At 43.7% G+C, this 15,105-nt stretch overlaps 1 long non-coding RNA gene across 1 annotated transcript in view; it reads right to left on the bottom strand.

The window, feature by feature from the left end:
• Positions 1 to 1,023: 1,023 nt before the first annotated feature.
• The window catches only part of LOC138297263 (uncharacterized), a 62,551-nt gene continuing 48,469 nt past the window's right edge, over positions 1,024 to 15,105 (bottom strand). Inside the window, exon 4 of the long non-coding RNA XR_011203983.1 lies at positions 1,024 to 1,374. This is a non-coding gene — a long non-coding RNA (uncharacterized lncRNA). The remainder of the gene's footprint in view (positions 1,375 to 15,105) is intronic.

Here is a 15,105-nt window from a genome sequence, read left to right as displayed (position 1 = left end):
ATATTATAGAGATCCAATGCATTCATAGGAACTGCCTTACCGGCTGTTCCTGTGAATGACTGAAATTTAAGTCGGGCTGACAAACATTTTATAATATGGTGGTCTGGACCTGTGACAGAGTAAGTTACTCCACTGCCCTGGCCATCAAATTATTTGTTTTCAGGGTAAGTAATTGATTAAAACTTTAATTTGATACCTTTTTATAGCATAATACTTTCAAAACCAAGGTTACAGGACAAAGGTAATAGGGTATGAGTAGCTCTTTGAACAAATCAACATTTTCCTACCTTTTGGTGCTTGATTAATTCTGGAAGTATTCAATCTAGTTTGCTTAAGCTCAGCTGCAGTGCTTAACAAAAGGATAGTGACTTAGCTCGGTGACCTCTACTGCACCAGTTTTTCATGTGTGGGGCTTTGTTGCTCTAGCTACATCTTTGAGAGTGAACTAGGGATTCTACACAGAAATAATTTCAACTTTTAGGAATCATATTTTTTATAACAGCTCACAAGAAGATTTGGACCTTTCTTGGCATTAGCTTTACATTTTGACTTCCAACAAAGACTCTACTGACAAGGGTTCTCTCCCTCTCCGTATGATGTTGTGTCTGCAGAAGAGACTGAAAGAGTGTGTCTGCAAGGTCTGATTAGGCTTCATAAAGTGCAGTGGACCAGATTACTGTTACTCTTGGCAGGACCAGCCACTGGGATGACCCATTTTTCAAGGTGCCTTAGCACCCTCAGTGCTGAGAATGAAGAAATTACTTACTGATTCCACACAGCACTGCATGCGTCCCATACCTATTGACTCACCTACTGACTCTGCACCATCTCCATAGAGGCCTGCTATTGAGATGGCTATTTTTGTAGCTCGAAATGCAGCCTTGTGCCCATTTTGGATGTGAAGGTGCATTTTTGTGCTAAGAAACTAGCACTAAATGCTTGGAGTAAGTTGGGGGAAAATGTTTCCCCAAGTGCACATTTAGCAAGCACTAGAGGCTGCTGGCACTGATATTCATGTTCTGTTACATTTAGCTCTATTTCTTAGCTCACAATGCAACCAAACAACAAAGGGACAAGTTAAATAAATTGTGAATATGAGCAAATTTCTCTTTTTTTGAGCCAACCAATAGCACATGAGCAAAATATTTTAGAATCTCTACAGTTGCCTCTGATTAGACATAGACTCATCTTTCATACCAGCTGGTGGTGCTGTGGGGATGTTCAGGTTGTCACTGTCATTTTCTGCTTGTCCGTCTGACGTTTGCTGAGGATCATCCAGTGTATGAGCATCACTCTCCACATTGTGAGTTATTCCATCCATAGCTGCATGAGACATCTGGCAATGTACATTAGAGTTAACAATGGATTCTTCGTCTATTTGTGCAAAAAAGAAGTAGAAGGAAATAAAAATGCAGAAAAGTATTATGAGTGTCTGTAGCATACAGGTTTGTTATATTTTGGCAGTAGCACAACGTATCCCCAATATTAAACGCAATACAAGTTGCCTTGCAGCCTTTAATCAAGGAGATCTATATGCAAGATAAGCCGCAAACTGAAGCTTGTGAGGTCATTTATGATATCATTTGTGAGGCCATGAGCAGTGAGAGGAGGTGTTATGGGTTAACTGCTCACAATAACCCTTCACCTAGACCTTATGTGGGCATAGCCTCCTAGGCATAGCCGTTAACCATGAGCAGCAAGGATTGATGGGATGGCCTAATGGTTGGCCCTGTTTTGTGCAGTGGTGGCTGGTGACATTTGCAGGTGGTGGGATGTAAAATTTGGCTTGGAGTGTTATGTCACCAGTAAGCAAAGCTAGCAAGTCTGATGGACAAAAGTGGGGCGTGGACTACCCTTCCAAAAACCTTTCCCAAAAAGAGTGGTAACTGACAGCCATTGTTTGCACAGGTTTGCCGCTCAGTGAAGAGTAGAGCCTGTGTGTCAGGGCCTGACTAATGGTGCACATGCTGTCATGCCATTGCAGTGTGTAGGCTGTGTTGGGATCCAGCTGCAGATCGTGGTTGGGACACCAACATACAAGAACCACGCTACCCAAATGATACTGTGTAATCAGAATAAAAATGTGACAAAAATTAGACTGATTGGCGGGTTAATTATTTAAGCACAATGAGTCAAATAAAGAAACATCTGTACAGATTTTGATGCAACAGTGCCCTTCTGTATCCAATCCCTGGCAGGAAGAGGAAAATAAAGAAGCAGGGACTATGTGGTGGATAAGGAAAAAAGTGAGTCTTTCAGTTTCACTATAATCACTGGATTTAATAGTTTTTTCTGCATCATTAATTGCAAGGGGAAATACTATAGAATGTAGTCTGGGTAAAATAAAAAGGAGACTTTCAGTTTGACCATAGCCACTAAAATGAATGTGATATCATAGTGCACTAACACAGCATGCACATCTGAACACATATCAGCATGAACCAAGGCCATTCTCTGAAAGTCTGGGCAGCCTCTGCACTGGCACTCCCAGTCATGCACGAGTGATGCTTTACGTGTGTGACTGCAAGTTGCGTAGTAGGCTATTATCATTCACCTCACAATATTGCAATCAGGAGGATAGGGGCCAGGATGCAGGAGATTTTCACTCTAGTTGGAGCGCAAGTATTAATAAAATTGCAAAAAGATTGTCATAGACTGCACTATGTATACTGACTTTTGAGACGGGTTTGACTCATGAGGTTACACAGCTTGTGTCTAATTTGCTTGTTTCCCCTGCCCTGAGTGCAGAAGCTGCTCCTCCATGAGGGCGGAGGAGCGTCGTCCCCCACCAGCAGCGGCAGCTGCAAAACCTTTACAAGGAAATTATAACAAACAGTGTTTGTTATTGTTTCCTGGTAAAGGGGCGGGCCATGGGGGTGATGTGTTCTGAGGGGGAGTGCTCAGCAGGACCACTGAGAGTGCATGTGTGTTTGCCCAGCCGTCTCAGGCCGGTCAAACACCCATGCACACAGGGCTCTCCCCAGCCTAGCAACAGCAGGAGAGAGCCTGCATAGGTTCCATGTCTGCCTGGGAGCACCCTGGCTGGCCGATCCCAGCCTATCCTGGCGCTGCTTTTAGCAGCATCAGGATTGACTGCAGGGCATAATGAGAGCCTATGCCTGCAGCCAGCAGAGGAGCAGCATGCGGTGCGGGAGCTAAGGTAAGTTTTTAAAAATGTTATTACTATTCCCCCCTCGTGCACACCACCCCGCCCCCCTGTCTTAAGGATGATATGCTCTTTCTTCATGTATGCATAGAATTTACCTTTATATGCTTCACGTGTCACTATCTTTTCTTTTAATTCACTTTATATAGTGTGAACACTTTACATGACCACCAACTACATTACTCAAGGACACCTTCATATTTTTTATAGGCACGTGAGATTCATTGATTCACCCAGTCACAAGATATTGAGCTGACGCCGAGACTCGAACCTGGTTCGCCAGCTCCTGAGTCGGCAGCTTTGGCTATTAACACCACATCCTGTCTTTCTAAGGAATTGACATGCCAGATTTCCTATTATTTGCTGAAAAGCTAACAGTTATTTTCAGAAATGCATTTTAAATGCTCACACAGTGTTCAGGTTCATGTAGAACCTTTCATCCATACCCCGTGAGCTCTATGCAGTCTGTTGATCTTTGGCTTTGAATAGGGACGAAGGATTCCGTGTAGATGAACAGCTGCTTGTGGATGAAGAGAGTAACTTGCAGTCTTTCTCGCTCTTGGACCTTGACTCGCCTTCTTCATTTTCACCCTCGTCTCGTGCGCAATGTGCTCGGCATGAAGGAACAGCAAGGCATAGGAAATGGCCAATCACTTTGTGGCTTCAAATAGCCATACAGTAATTGGCTGAGTATCGTGAACCTAAACCTCCCCCACTGCCAAGCTATGAGACTAGGCCTACTTGCTTCTCTTCAGCCAATACAGATTCTGCTCCTTAGCTGTTATATTACCAATGGGAGAAGTGCCTGGATTGGCTGGAGCAGGCACAACCAGGAGGCTTCGGCTCAGATTCCCCAACTCCCTAATTCACGCAGGTAAGAGAGGCCTCAAGTGCCCATGGAGGGTTGGCTAGCAGAAGAAACCCGTCCAACCCGTTTGACTTTTTAGCATTATTTATTATTTTTAATACAGGGGTCAGGGGACCACAAGTACAGGGGGGCAACACCCTAAGGCTCTCATTGAGAAATCGCCCCTGGTTTTATGTCCTTCTAGGGCTCTAACTCACTCTAGGTGGCTAACTTTAAGCAGTGGGGATTGAACGAATGGCTGGAATTCAGCCACTTCTCTTGCCTGCATCATATTTACTTGGATGTAGGTTCTGTCAGGGGCGCAGCTTCAGGAGGGAATTTGGGGTGTTAGACCCTCCCCCCCTAACAAATTCCTTTTCTAGTAAATAGTTGGGTACAGGTGCTTCTAATCGGATATGAAGAGGGATCTGTTGAATTTCACCAGGAATTTTTAGAAAAACACAGCCAATAATGCACAAACGCTCTCTCCCTTCTGCTTTAAAAATGTTAAAAAATGTTGGGTATTTTGCAAAATATTGGGCCTAATTACGACTCTGACGGTCTAATGACCGCCAGGGTCATGGTAGCAGTAGGACCACCACTAATGCCAGTTTTTTTCTACATGATGGTCTGGCGGTGCTGGTGGTCAAGCAGGACTGCCCTGGTGATTCCGAACCCCTTATCCACGAGCGGTTTAATGACGGTTACCCTGCTATGAAAAGGCTGGTAGGAAAACTGTGTTTCCGCCCGCTGACCCTCCTGGAAACTCGTAATAGGCCCAGCGGGGAGGTTGCCACACTAGTGGCAACCTACCCGTCGGGACTTCAGCAGACGGGCTTTGCCATCTGCAGAAGTTATAATAAGGCCCATTGTGTTTTCTTTTACTTAACCCATTCACTGCCAGGCCATTTGTCCCCTCAGGTGCCCAGCCTTTTTCTGGCTTTTTGGGGTAGTTTGTGCTTAGGCCCTCATAACTTTTTGACCACATTAGCTACCCATGCCAAATTTGCGTCCTTTTTTACCAAAATCCTAGGAATTCTATAGGTACCCAGAGTTTGTGGGTTCCACCGGAGGACACCAAGAAATTAGCCCAAATACAGCAAAAATTTGGTTTGTTTTTCTTTAATGGGAAAAAGGGCCACAGAAGAAGGCTTGTGGATTTTTCCCTGAAAATTGCATTAACAAAGGGTTTGTGGTGCTGAAATTACCATCTTCCGAGCTTTCAGGAACAGGCAGACTTAAATCAGAAAATCACATTTTTTAACACAATTTTGGCATTTTACTGGGACATACCCCATTTTTACTATTTTGTGTGCTTTTAGACTCCTTCCAGTTAGTGACATAAATAGGTGTGAAATCAATGCTGGATCCTGGACAGCTAAACATTTCTGAAAAGGAGACAGAATTCAGAATTTAGCAAGGGGTCATTTGTGTACATCCTATGAGGTTTTCCTACAGAAAATAACAGCTAAAAGAAACAAATATTGAAATTGAGGTAAACAAACAGCCATTTTTCTTCACATTTTACTCTGTAATTTTTTCCTGTGATGTCAGATTTTCAAAAGCAATATACTATTAGGTCTGCTGGACTCTTCTAGTTGCGGGGATATATAGGGCTGGTAGGTTCATCAAGAACCCTAGGCATCTAGAGCCAATAATAGAGCTGCACCTTGCAGTGGGTTTTCATTGTATACAGAGTATACAGCAATTCATTTAGTGAAATACAGAGTGAAAAGTAAGCATCAAGGAAACCTTTGTATTTCCAAAATGAGCCCAAGATAAGGTGCTGAGAAGCAGTAGTTATTTGCACATCTTTGAATTCTGTGGTCCCCATACTAGCATGTGAATTCCAGGACATTTCTCAAACAGGCGTCTTTTTTTCAAACTGTCTTACATTTGGAAGGAAAAAATGTAGAGAAAGACAAGGGACAATAATATTTGTTATGATTTTCTGTGTTACCACAAGTCACCCGATAAAAATGGTACTTCCCTTGTGTGGGTAGGCCTAATGCCTGCAACAGGAAACGCAACATGGACTCATCACATTTTTAAATTGAAATCTGATGTGTTTTTTGGAGAGTGCCTAGCTGTGGATTTTGGCCTCTATGTCAGCCATCACCTAGGGAAACCTACAAAACCTGTGCATTTTTCAAAACCAGACACATAAGGGAATCCAGGATGGGTGACTTGTATGACTCTCACCGGGTAATGTTACCCAGAATCCTTTGCAAACCTCACAATTTGTAAAAAGAAAAAAAATACTTTTTCCTCACATTTCTGTGATATAAAGTTCTTGAATCTGAGAGGAGCCACGAATTTCCTTCCACCCAGCATTCCCCCAAGTCTCCTGATAAACATGGTACCTCACTTGTGTGGGTAGGCCTAGAGCTCATGACAGGAAATGCACCAAAACACAACGTGGACACATCACATTCTCCCAAAGAAAATTGACCTGTTTTTTGCAAAGTGCTCAGCTGTGGATTTTGGCCTCTAGCTCAGCCGGCACCTAGGGAAACCTAGCAAACCTGGACATTTCTTAAAACTAGACACCTAGGGGAACCCAGGATTAGGTAACTTGTGGTGCTCTCACCAGGTTCTGTTACTCAGAATCCTTAGCAAACCTAAAAACTTGCCAAAAAAACACCTTTTCCTCACATTTTGGTGCTGCAAAGTTCTGGAATCTGAGGGGAGTCACAAACTCCCATCTACCCAGTGTTCCCCCAAGTCTCCCCATAAAAATGGTACCTCACTTGTGTGGGTAGGCGTAGTGCCTGCCACAGGAAATGCTCCATAATACTATGCAGACAAATTATCAAATAAAAAAACAACCTGTTTTTGCGGGGGCACCTGTGTTTTTGGTCCTGGGCTGAGCAGCCATCTGGGGAAACCTACCAAACCCAAACATTTCTGAAAACTATACACCTGAGGGAGTCCAGGGAGGTCTGACTTGCATAGATCCTCCAGTGTTTTCTTAGCCAGAATCCTCAGCAAACTTAAATTTATCTAAACAAATCGCATTTTTCCTACATTTCTGTATGAGATCACTGCACTACCACCCAACATTCCCCTCAGTCTCCGGGTAAAATGATACCTCACTTGTGTAGGTGGGCCAAGTGCCTGTGGGAAGAGTCAAAAACATTTCAAAAAGGAGGGTGAACCAAAGCGAGTCCAAAAGGGCAGTTTCTAAAAAAACATTTTTAGGCTGACAGTTGGGCAGAATTTTTATCGGTATAGATGCAACAATGATGGGTGGTAAGAATTTTGTGGATTTCTGCAGAGTCCAGAAGGTTCCATCACAAAAATGTGCAATTTCAAGCAAAGCTGGAGGTTTGCAGGCCTTGTGGGTAAGAAAATGGTGTGGGGTGCATGTGAAGCACGCCACCCTGGGCTCACCCAGATCTTTAGTTTTCAGATGTGTCTAGGTCCCAAAGTACAAACAGTGCAGCCCTCACCATTCCAAGTGGGACGATTTTGAGTTAGACAAGCTTTCATGGCCCAAATGTAAAACCAAAAGACAAAATAATCAAATGTCCTCTTGCCTGCCGTGGGATAAGATGTTTTAGTGTACAAAGGCGAGCTGAAAGACAGTTACTTCCTTCAGTTGGGGTGGGGGCATAACCATGCCCATACTGGTTAGTGGCCACGACCCCACTATTTATTTATTTTTTATTCCCTGGCTTCTAGTAGGCTTTTTGCCCCCCAAGTGGTGAATCGGGGGTAATTGTGCCATCTGCCCACCAGTGGGCAGAACAACTTTGTCCGCATTTATTTAAGGTGGGGATATGGCCATTCCTCCACCCTCTTTTTTTAAACAAAAGTCTTCCCTGGTCACTGCTGGTCTTTCTGCCACCCTGCAGATGGGCCTTACAAAAATAGGCCAATCTGCCTCTAAGGAGGGCATAAAGGGCCAAAACTAATGTGCCTCCATGGGGAGCGACCCTTGCCCAAGGGACTGTCCCTCCAAACAAAACACACACACCAATCCCTGTGCCTAATGTTTTCTGCCCCCTGGGGGGCAGATTGGCCTAATAGAAATAAGCCCATCTGCTCCCAAGGGGGGCAGAAATGGCTAAGGGATCGCTCCTCATCTGCAAAAAAACAAACAAAAAAAAAAAAATCCTGGTGCCTACTGGTTTCTGTCTCCCTGGGGGCAAGATCGGCCTAATTAAAATTGCCTTCTCCCAAGAGGGCATAAGTGGCCTAAAATAAATTTGCCCCCAGAGGAGTGACCCTTGCCTAAGGGTTCGCTCCCCTTGCATGAAAATGATGTAAAAAAAGAAAATCCCTGGTGTCTAGTGGTTTCTGCCACTCTTGGTAGGCAGATTGGCCCAATAAAAATAGGCCTATCTTCCCCCAAGGGGGGCAGAAATGGCCTAAAAAGAATTTGCCCCCCCGGGGAGTGACCCTTGCCTAAGGGGTCGCTCCCCACCTCTAAATGCATTTAAACAAAATTATCCCTGGTGCCTAGTGGCTTCTATTCCCCCTGGGGGCAGATTGGCCTAATTAAAATAGGCTGATCTGACCTCAGGGGGGCAGAAATGGCCTAATAAATAATGGCCTCCCAAGGGAGCGACCCTTGCTCTAGGCGTCCCTCCCCTTCAACGTTTTGGCAAAAAAAAAAAAAACTCTCTGGTGTCTAGTGGCTTCTGCCCCTCTACGGGTAGATCGGCCTGATTAAAATAGGCCGATCTGCCCCCGGGAGGGCAGAAATGGCCAATAAATAATTGCCTCATGATCAGGCTGCAGAAATGCTCAGAGTGAGATCAAAGGAAAAGAAAGTCCTTTCCTTTCCTTTGATGCCTCTCCCACCCTCAGCCCGTGATCGAAAGAGAAATGCCTTTGCATTTCTCTTCCAATTCTTCCAACTCGGTGGGGGTGGCCTCTGATGAGGTCAGCACACGATCGCGTGCTGACATCATCAAATGTCACTTAAGTGGTCAGGGTGGAAGGGGAAGCGATTCCCCTTCCATCCCTGCCCATGGGAGGAGGAGGCCAGGCCCTCAGGGGGAGCGCTAGTGCTTCCCCGAGGGTCCATATCAGGAAGTAACAGTTACGTCCTCGATACCCGAGCGGTGCAGCCAAGGTTGTAACCATTATGTCCTTGGCACCCAAGAGGTTAATACCCCTACCAATCCGTATTTGTCTTCATTTGCACTGCCTCTTTAGCCCACCTCATGTGCACTGATTGTCGTATAATGCATTTCAACATTATATACCAGCGTGATTGTTAGGAAATCTAATGCTCACCCCTACTTCCCCAAGTCTTAAAGACTGAGCTACGCCTCCGGGTGCTGTGCCAGGCTGTGGGGAACCAATCGACATTCAGAAAGACCAAAGTAAGTTTTAACACCGGTATCACTTTCCCACTAGTAATGGCAGGTTTAAATGTATAGTTTACATTCTATGTTGATTTAGAACCCCAATAAATACAGCTGAATCCTCAATCCTTTCACTTTTAGTGTAGAGTCGCTGAAATTAAAAGTGCCATGGTTTAAGATGTTGTTTTGTGTCTACGTTTTCACTGTTAATAAAGGCTTGCTTGTCTGTCCACTGTGCTAAATAAAGTCATATGGCTGGCGAGCATATGTGATGTAATCAGTGATGTCATTAATGAGGTCATCAATTACATCATATCTGAGGACATGAGAAGTGCATGGGGGGTGAGTTATGGTTGCATTAATAACCACACTTGACAAGTTACATTTCCGACGTAAGTGCCAGCTCTGCACTACACTGGCACATAAATGTGCAAACAGATGCATGAGGGTCAACTATGCCATACAAAACTCAGCATCATGTATGACGAGGTGTTCAAAATGTAATGCATCTAAAACAATGAGGACATGTATAAAGAAAATCTACAGAATAGCTTTAAGCTATTCCAAATGAGTGGCTAGCCTTTGCAAGTCATAATGCAACAAACTGGCAAGTCTTTGCCATTACCCAGGGAAGCACTTATTTCAAACTACAGCAAAAACAAAAGTGACAGAATCCAATTTGTGGCAGACTATCATCTATGTGCTCCTAACAATAAAACAAAATGCATAAAATAATATCATGTTGTATGCTTCTGAAAAACTACAGTTTTTTTAAAAATCCTTCAGTGACAGCTTATCACAGAGCTCCCAATTTATGAGCACTTAAGGCTGATTTAGGGTTTGGTGGTGGGGGTCTCTCCTTCACAAACATGACAGTTAGCCCATCTGCAACATTACAATCCCTTTGTAACCTGTGGAGATCGTAAACGGCGGACGGGATATCTGTCATGTTTGTGACTGTTGCATAACTATTTTAGCTATGATTTTCTTCATGTTATTTTAGCAACGAGGCCTGCCGTTGTGCACTTTAGCCCGGTTAAATTTTAGTCAGCATTGCTTTGTTTTTGTAGCATTAGCCACATTTGCAGTGTTATTTTATTTTTCCCTATCTAGTTGTTCTTTCACCTAGAACAGCACTCCATTCTTAAGGAGACATTCCTTTCACTCTGCACTTCCCTCAAGGCTGCAGCCAGATAGGGTTGCTGGCAAAAGTGGTACACTGTGTCTCCAGCATTCACAGAACCATACACATCCTTATGTGAGGACATTTTCTCAGAACATCAGCTGTTTTATTATAAAAGCACTTCCCTGTCCTATACACATTAGAAGGAGATTCCAGCCAGGTGACCACGACTGCATGTTGATTGCTGATTGCCTTCACTACAGTTGCTTAGACTGTCGATCCTTTGCCCATATGAAGATGGTGTCTGCTTAGACAACAGGCTTCCTTGCTCAGGCATGGGGATGATATTTTCCCGGGGGGGGGGGGTTAAACTTGAAGGGCAGATTAGGTCTTACCAAGCTGTGCTTTAACATAGCTTAGGTAGGAACTATATATCACTCCTAGTGACAGTATGGTGGGACTGTTCTTGTGTTTCACTCTTCTTGTCACCATTTTGCTTCTAGTGTGTTTCATCATCCTAGTTATTGCAATACATGACATTTTATCTAAGATGCAGTTATTTCAATAAACCTTATTGAACTATACTCTGCCTCTGTTTATCTTTGCCTGTCTGAAACCAATGTAACTGAGAGAAAAAAAGGATGAAATCTGATCACCCACGATTCCCCTGAGGGGTCATCTATGTCGTGCACCCAGAAGCCACAATCATCCCTGCCCTCGGGTAGAGATGAGGCACTGCTAGTTAGCCAGAAAACATGGATTAGGTCGACAGGCGTCACAAGGTGTGGGATTGCACTCAGTTCCCCACAATTCAGGTGATTCTGCTGCCCAAATGCAGGAGTCTCATTGGGATAGTGAGAACCTACGCGACATGGCGCCACCAACGTTTGGTCAGGCACTAACTTTTGGATCCTCCTGAGTACCTCTGTCTCACTATGTGCTAAAGGCACCTCAATACTATATGCGGAGACGTCTGTAGTATTGAGTATTTCCTCCTCAGCTAAGTAGGTAGTACATATCCAATGCTACAGGTTGTTGAAGCTTGAACCTTAAAAGGATCAATCCCCATTAGGTGTCCTTATCTCTAAACAACTACCTTTACCATTACCATGGCAAACCCTCAATGGGTAGTAATTTCAGTGAACATGCGACCACCCCTCACTGCCCATCTATTGGTAAATGGCCTCACAGGCAAGGGGGGTCCAGTAACATTTGCGGTTGAGGCTCATCCCGCCTACAGAACAGAAATGTTTTATTCTTGGATCAACTTTCCAGCAGTTGATGGGAACACTAACCCATTTGATCACTACACACCTGCTAACATACCTGCACAATACAGAGCTTATGTAGATCTAGAGTTACCTCTATCTTATCAAGACCATAATAATTGGCTTGATGGCGCTGTTAGGTTAGGTCCTCTGAGTAATGATGGTCCTTCCTGGCCTTTACTGGCCAGTTATATGCCGCACCCTGATGCAGCAGCCTTGGCAGTAGCTGAGGTTTGTCGCTTATATACAGAGCTCACAGCAATATACAGACTACTAGTACAGTTTGTAATGCAGACATTAAATACTAACCCAGCACGTTCTGCCCCAGCGCAACCACATGCAGATATGCCAGGCATTAACCCCACGACTGCACATTTGATCATGGGTAAGGTATCCACCAAACAGGAGGAGATTCAATTTTAGATAGCTCAAAAAATAAATGCCCTGGAAGCAGTTTATTCCCATACGGGTCCTCAGGATAAACAGAATACTGACTAAGTGCTTGCCATTAGGGCTGGTTCCCAGAGTAGATAACTGCATTACTTGGGGCACGGTATTTGCCACGCTCTACACTACCGCACACAGTACACCAACACTTACCAATCTTCTGGAGCTGTTAACAGGTTCTAGAGTATTCCGGGGCAGCCCAGGTCCTGGATTAAGGGATGCAACTTATGGGCAATTGTACCACAGTGTCCTCAATACTATTTAGTAATCTTAAAGGGAAGGCAGTTGCACTAGCAGTGCGTATGTGACTCCATGACGTTCCTCTATAGGATCAAGAACGTGAGCTGCCAAAGATTATCGCTGAGACCTACTCTAGCATTGGTAGAGATAGTCTGGGGGCCAGACCCATTAAACTACATCTACAGGGTAAATCTAATATAGATTTTTCCAAGCAAGCACCTGAAGGTTCGAGAAAACGGTGGGATGAAAAACAACAAACACCTAAAAACAAAAGGGGAGAATCTCCACATTCGGAGACCACTAAAAATTGCTATAATCTTAGAAATAGAGACAATATTAAAACGCCTGACAGCTATCAGTATACTGATACTCGCCAATCTCATTTCTTTCAGGACTCACTGTAAAAATGCAATAAGAGTGGTGGGCGGTCAGAGCAGCAAACAGAGTACATGAAACCAAGAACGGACTCACATCGCTCGTCTGAAGAAACTTTCCCAACAAAACCCCAATTAAAAAAAAAAGTGGCAGCAGTTGCTATTCGATATGCCACTTAGGAAGAGGGCTATACTGAAGAACAGGAAGTGGGCACTGTCACTGCTAGACAGTGCAGCAGAGGTCACAATAGTTCACCAGGATCTTCAACAGCATCGGGAGGTGAAAGCAACTGATGACTTCTTACAAGTTGAGACTACGGAAATGTGTATCTCCCCGCCCGATAGGGTGTATAAAGTAACTATGCAATTAGAAGGAGATATTGAATGCACAATTGATGCCATCTTTGAGGATTGCGTTGTTACCATTCATGATATTTTGTTGGCTGGCAAGGACTGGCCACCAGAATTTGTCCGAAATCTCCCTTATGGGGAAGAGGTTATTGAACTCTCTTTCTCGCCCATTGTTGCCAGAAAGCTCATGGAAATTCACGGCATTGATTGGGCAGTGGCCAGGCACCTGCCTTATATGGCAATCCTGTAGGATGAGATCAAGATTCCCCCTATCATGTAATACCAATTAAATCCCAACCTCAATATCCAATAAAACATGAAGCTAATGCACCTGTGAAGGAAATCCTCATACAGCTAAAGTACCAGGGTGCAATCGAATCCTGTGTGTCACCAATAAACAATCAATTGTTTCCCTTAGCTAAACTGGACCATTCATACAGAATAGATTACAGACTTTTAACTGTCATACACACACATCTGCTATATGAAATGCACACAGCACAGCATTTATGAACAATATAATGCAAAAAAAACATAAAACAGCCTTGGATATTTCTAATGATTTTTTCTGCCTAAACATAGAGCCTGAAAATAGGGACTTAACAAGTTTCAGCACTTTATGCTCTCAGAAGAAATTTTGCTGACTCCCACAAGGGTACAAGATCAGTCCAGGACTGTTTTCAGCTTGTGTCACATCTATTTTACACAACATTGACCCTGAGGCGTTGACCTACGTAGATGAAATTAACCTTATGGATGATGACCTCATGCAACATATAAGACGCGTAGCCCGCATTGTTGTGGGATTTGCCAAATTTGGATACAAATTCAAATTCTCAAAAAAGATTGCCTTTCTTAGTGCCTTGGTTTTGGGATATGAATTATCAGATGAAGGCAAGGGCCTAGTGCACCACTTTTTAGAAAAATGTGAACAACTACAACCACTGAACACCACAAAAAAGCTCCAGTCTTTCTTGGGCTATTTAAACTTTGGCAGAATATATATTCCAGATTATGCACAACGCATAAAATCCTTATATGACTTAATATGTTCTGACTTTCCCAGTAAATACTGGACAGTTAAAAACACATTCATACTCGCAGCATTACAACAAGACATGCTTGCAGCTAAACACTTACACACAAGGGACAACAAGAAACACTTGGCCATCAGAATAATTGCTGGTGCCATTGGTTTCACCTATGTAACGTTCAATGTGGGTGAGACCATCCTGATTGCATACAAATCACAATTGTACTCTACAGCAAAACACTGCTTTGCTCCCACTGAGAAAATTCTCCTGCTGTTCAGATTGCTGTCATCAAAGAGAGACCTCTGGCCAAGCAGAAACTAATAATTGTCTCATCTCCGATCCCAACCCCTGAGGCTGTTACTAAAGCTAGCGCTCCTAACGCTACAGCACTACATCCACATTGGATTCAATGGCCAATGTCTCTGACGGCTACTGATGTTGATTAGAATATTTGACTCAAAATTACAAACTCAAGATTTTTTGCAATATGAGCTTGAATACGCAGTTCCAGCAAATACATTGCCTATTGAACAATATCAAATAATTATGTACAATGATGGCTCAGCCCAACCAGCTATAGGCATAAAACATCAATACTCTGCCTCTTGCACGGTCGTGAGTGGCTATATGAAGGATAGTGAATTCCATCCACAATACACTTATATGCAAATATTAGGGGTCTGCACTGCACAACTGGCAGAGCTCAAAGCTGTGGTGATGGCACTGGAACACACGGATCCAGAACAGCTAATGCTAATTGTCTGTGATTCATACTATTGTTCCCATTCCTTCAATGAATATCTGCATTAATTGCTCCAGAATGGGTTCAGAGATTCAAAAGGTAACACCATCAAACACAGACTTCGGTGGGGGAAGTAGCGGATTTGAAGGAAACGCTACCCAATGTCCATGTTGTACCTACACTAGGGTATCAGCT

The sequence above is a fragment of the Pleurodeles waltl genome, chromosome 5, assembly GCF_031143425.1.
Source record: "Pleurodeles waltl isolate 20211129_DDA chromosome 5, aPleWal1.hap1.20221129, whole genome shotgun sequence".
In the NCBI taxonomy this organism is placed as follows: domain Eukaryota; kingdom Metazoa; phylum Chordata; class Amphibia; order Caudata; family Salamandridae; genus Pleurodeles; species Pleurodeles waltl.
The sequence above is the reverse complement of the archived record's forward strand: the minus strand, read 5'-3'. Positions and strand labels throughout refer to the sequence as shown.